Genomic DNA, 5553 nt, shown 5'->3' with positions numbered 1-5553 from the left:
TACACAGTAAAAAAGATTTTAACACATTGTGTATTTATGTTCCAATCAATCCACTCAAAATAGTTGTTAAAAATTTGTGTTGAATTTTTAACATATCCAAGTGTTAATTTAACATTATGTGGTTATGTTATTTGAATATTTTGTGTTAAATTGATATTAAAACATTTCTTAGTGTTAATATTTTGTGTTACTTTTTGACATATTCATCTTGTGTTAAAATAACACAAAAATTAAGGTGGACCGTTTGGGACATGTGAAATGTGTTAAATTCACACAAAATTTTTTACTGTGTACGATAGCAAAAGTATGGCAATGCATGTTAAATACATAATTTTATAATACTTTTAAAATTTCCGTTTATTCTACCTTTTCTTTACATTTTATTATTTTTTATAAACAATTCAATATAAAAACATAAATACACAGAACATTTAAACAGCAGATACTTGTGTAAATATATAATATACAAAATATTAAGAAAATATAACGAATTTGTTGTGTAACATTTTAGTTGCACTAATTTTGTAAATGAATAGCGCACTGGTGTTTTTGATAAAACTGATTTTAAACAATTTGTACATGTTACACATATTTTGATTGCAAAATATATTCAGCAATATTATATAAAAAATTCATTTCAAGAGATGACATGTTTAATACATTTGCATTTTCATTAAACAGTGGAATATTGTTATTGTTATCTTCTATAATATTACTAGATTGAATATTTTTTTTCTTTTTTCTTTTGATATGTATTCAAGAAATTCTGATAAATATTCCTTATCATCATCATCATAATTACTACTACTTATACATTTTATGTACATTGCAACGGAAATTAATTTTAAATCATTTTTAAACTGTAGCGGATGAGGTATGACATTTTTAGCTCTTAGTTGGGAGAAAGGATTTTCAATACAGTCCTGTGTAAACCGAGAAGTAAAAATAAATTTAAATTTTTTATTTGTGATAAGATATTTAGTTAAATCAATTATTGATTTAGTAGTAATTATTATGCCTCTTTGCACCGGTTTAAAATCACTTTTACCTATTTCTAATTGCTTAAAGATATTAATAACTTCATTTAAAAAATCAATAGTTTCATTATATATTTTTTCATCTTTTGTACCAAGTGCTAATTTACAACTTCTTAATGTTACAAGGGAAAACCATTTAGAAATGATTTTAACAAACCATGCAGTAGTGGAAAATTCTGGCTTATATTCATTCGCTAACAATTCAAAAGAACTGCTTACGTCATGTGAAAATACATTTCTAGCCTTGTTCACCTTCATTTTATTAAAATTATTAGTGCATCTGATGTCATCTATTTGTAATCTGGGAGTTAATAAAAGTTCACAATTTTCTTGAATACTTATCAATTCGTTAAAATGTCTTAATTCTACTTTATTTGTTGGTAATTCAAATTTTAATACTATATCATTTGGTATAGTTATCACTTTGTTATTAATCAATGATTGCTTTAAGTTTTTGAAAATATGTGGTGGATCAGCAATGATATATAAAAAACGACTTGAATCAAACGGATGCACAATATAATTAACTATTTCACTATATTTTCCCGTACCGATACCCAATGATCTCCATAGACCAAGGTTGCCAGGACCCATATTCAAGGTAATAAAATTCACATTGAACTCAATATCCTCTGTTTTACCTATTATCTGAAAAATGATTTCTTTTAAAGTTTTACTATTAAAGCTATTTCCCGTAAAATGGTATCCCACCACATGTTTCCAACAAGTTGCAATTCCAACAAGCATAAATACAAGAGCATGCGTTGCACTACTTTTTTCTTTGGGTTGGGAAATGTTATGTCGCCTATTAACGATCCCGTTGAAGCATCATAACATTTCTGTGGTGTAATCGCCATTTCGTCGATTACTAATCCGCACTCTAAATCTGTTTCTTCTTTCAAATACGCTTTCTTATGTGCTAAAAACTCAAACATTTTATTCAAAATTCCTGGTTCAAAGTTAAAATTTTCTAACTTGCGACGCAAAGTTCGTAAACTTGGAAGTGGCATTTCTTGGCGATGAAGTTCTTCATATCCGTTAGCTCCACAAATAAACTTTAATTGTAGAGCACGTTTAATAGTTGCGTTAGACCAATTTCGAATGCTTTTACTTTTGTTTAATAAAGCCTTAATTTGATCTTCAGTAAATAATTAATTTAAAGCAACAGGGTCTTCTTTCCCCGCTAATTTTTCCAAGCCCGTTCCCTTGGCAGTGGTTTCGCTAGATAGTAGATAGGGACAGTGGGAATCTCGTTAATCCATTCATGCGCGTCACTAATTAGATGACGAGGCATTTGGCTACTGTAAGAGAGTCATAGATACGACCGCACCGGGGGGTCTGGGGGGGCGGTTAGCCCCCCCAGAATCCTCCCCGTGGTCGGAGTGCGACCGACGTTATCAGTACTTCCCTTCACGCTAGAATTAGAGCCGACACCGGGGATTTCCCCCTTACAGAGCCCATACCTGACGATTACGTACTCCCGGACAAGCCGACTCCTCAAACGTAGGGGCACGGTTTCCCGTAACGCCGCTCATTCGGCTATGCGAACCACCGCCCCTACGAGTCCGACACCAACTGGTAGGGCACCGGTAGCCTCCCGGTGGGGCTCCCTACCCCCAACCTTCTCCCTCGCAGGGGTCCGCCGTCGAAGAATTCTTCTTCCTCCGCCCGCTGAAACCGTCTTCCTTCTCCTCAGTTCGCCGCCTTCCCCGAGAATCTTCGGACAAGGGGGGGGAAACTTCCCGTGGACCCTGCGCCCCGCAGGGCTCCCCAGGTCCCCGCCCGGCATTTGCCCTACGGCCCACGGGAAAACCACGGGTCAAAAACCGTGGGCAGGCGGTCTTCTTTACGAAGTCTTCGGCCGTCGTTGTTGGTGACGACGCCGTGGAAACTCCGCTCAGTGTTTCTCTCTCTTCCTCCAAAAAAAATCACAGACAAACTTCTTTCTGCGGAAGAACAAACATTATACGCAGAAACAAAAGAACAGATTAATTAAATCCAGAAACAAAACAATAAAATGCAAAAGAAAAATCAAATTTAGTTTCTCTATTCCAATTTTAATTCACAATCTCCTTCCCTTTCCCGGGCTCCGAAATTCTCCCCCTGTATGGCCTTAACGGCCTTCGCCCTCTCTATCGCTAATTTTAATGAGGTAACTCCCTCCAACTGGAGAGTCCTCCTCACAAAGCCATCTGTTAAAGCAGAGATAAATTGCGAGCACGCAATCTTATCCCGATCAGCGAAGGGGCACTCGGGGTACGCCAACCGGGCAAATCTCTCCAACTCGGAACCGAGAGACGCAAAATCCTCTCCGAATTTCTGTTTCCGGTTTGTAAAGAGAGAGTAATAATTTTGAGAGAGGTGCCCTTCCCCGAAACGCAATTCAAGCTTCGATTTCAGCTCTGCGTATACTAGGTTTTCAACGTCCTCGACCGAGTCCAAAATCGACCGCGCCTTTCCCCTTAAACAAGAGGTCAACGCGATGGTCCTCGATGCGTCGCTCCATTGATTTGCGCGAGCGATGATCTCGAATTGGGAGAAATACTCCCGCAACGGGACCGATCCGTCAAAAACGTCGGGCTTAAGTTTAAACCCGAGCTCCGCGCGCACGTCATTCACGCCCGCAATCGCGCCCCGCGTCCCCGCACTTTCTCGCGCATCGCTCACTCCCGAATACGCGGCAAAGGCCGTGGGATCCGCGCGCACGTCGCTTGCCCCCGGAAGCGCGAAACGCGTCCCCGAATCTCCGGACGCTCTATTATTAGAGGGACTTAGCTGTTGGCGGAAGAGCAGCAGCTCTTCGTCCCGACGTTGTAGCTCCGCCGTAAATACTGCCTCCCTCTGCGCCTGCCCCTCACGCATCGCCCGCATCTCCTGCAGAACCGCCTGTAAGGTCTCTGCTTGCGTCGTGGCCTGTGGCAGGATCCCGTCCCGCGCTCTCCTTCTCGAGGGGGCCGCTGACGAAGCCATCACGCTCGTCTCTCTGCTCGTCTCAAGGAACGCTCGTCCGATCCCGGACGAGCCCCCAAAATGTTGCGCTCCGTCGGCTTTCGCACACACTCTCCCGCACTCCCGCAGGTTCACTTGCGTCCCACGAAATAAGCGTACACAGGTTTAGCAACGAAAGGATGGTTTATTGTGAACCTCAACAATTAAGGAACGCGAACCGAAACGTCCGCTCGAGTTTCAGTCAGAAGGAAATCTGACAGCCGGGTCGAATCAACAACACATAGCAACGCCCGTTGCTAAAGACGCTCCGCGACGAAAGATACCGGGCGACGTTCACAGCGCGGGTGCAACAATATTATTCTTATTAAATATATCATCTACTTTTGTTTATCTATTTTGTGTGTTAATTGCGCTGCGCTCCCTCTCCTCCTCTCCGAGATCTAACAGCGATCGAAATTAAGAATTCACTCCTGAGATAATTAGCTGGCTTGGATTTCGTGTACCGTGGTGCGAGTAATCGCACCTGGCGCCCTTAATAAGCTTCAGAAAATATACCTGGTCGAGTTACCATACGTGATTAACAACCTTTACCGATTCCAGCATACAGTGCTATATATATTTTGAGATTTAGTGAAATTGACGGCGCGCTCCTTCTCGGCAGGCGAAACCGAGGGGACTCGTCGTCGTCATAATATATACCAGGAAAGTAAAGCTTCTTATTTATCTAAAGTTCAAGTTTAAACTTAATCTCGATTGCAAAGCAATTACAAGACATTCAGTACTAAAAAAATTTAACAATTAAAAACTCTAATGACTAATCCTTCAGAACCAATCACTTGAATCCAGAACTGGCTTATTGTTAGTGTTTTCTCCGTAAATACATTTCTATTAAAACATCTATTAAAATCAAAATTTAATTTGAATACAGTATAAAACAAAATGAATAAAATTTGACGGAATAATAAATAATTTTAAAAAATTAAATATTCTATGAATATAAGTTGTTTTACTTGCGACCCGTTTTCCTTCGGTCTCGCTAGCCGAAGGGGCGCTGCCGCAAATTAACTGCTAAACAGACGATATTCCTCCAAAATACTCCCCGTAAAGGTTCCTCCCGACGAAAGATTCCAAATGGGCGCCAGGTGCGATTACGCGCACCACGTTTCGACAATTCGGTTCCCGATATCCGTTTCTGCAGCCTCGACACAAGCTCAGGGCGTAACGTTCGTTTGTGGAGGAGTGAGGAGGGGGCGTAGCGCAATCGACACAAAAATAATAATAACAATGTATATTTCAGAGAAATTATAGACAAAGTATAGATGGAATTAAGGTGTCAGTAAACGCGGTAATCTGACCGGCAGCTAATGCACGCGCGGAGCACGTGATAGCATCATGTCCGCGAGACTCCCCTTCGAGCGAGCGCAACACGCTATTCTCGACGTAGCGCGAACGCAATATCGCGATTATCTCTGTTAATATTCGCAAAGACGCAACACTACACAATACCGCAATTATCTCATTAACAACCGCAAATACGCCACACTAACGCATCGCACGACAAATACTC

The sequence above is a fragment of the Temnothorax nylanderi genome, unplaced genomic scaffold (assembly GCF_030848795.1).
Source record: "Temnothorax nylanderi isolate EJ_2023f unplaced genomic scaffold, tnyl_v1.0 TNYL_tig0802_pilon, whole genome shotgun sequence".
Classification (NCBI taxonomy): domain Eukaryota; kingdom Metazoa; phylum Arthropoda; class Insecta; order Hymenoptera; family Formicidae; genus Temnothorax; species Temnothorax nylanderi.
This window is presented reverse-complemented; position numbering follows the sequence as displayed.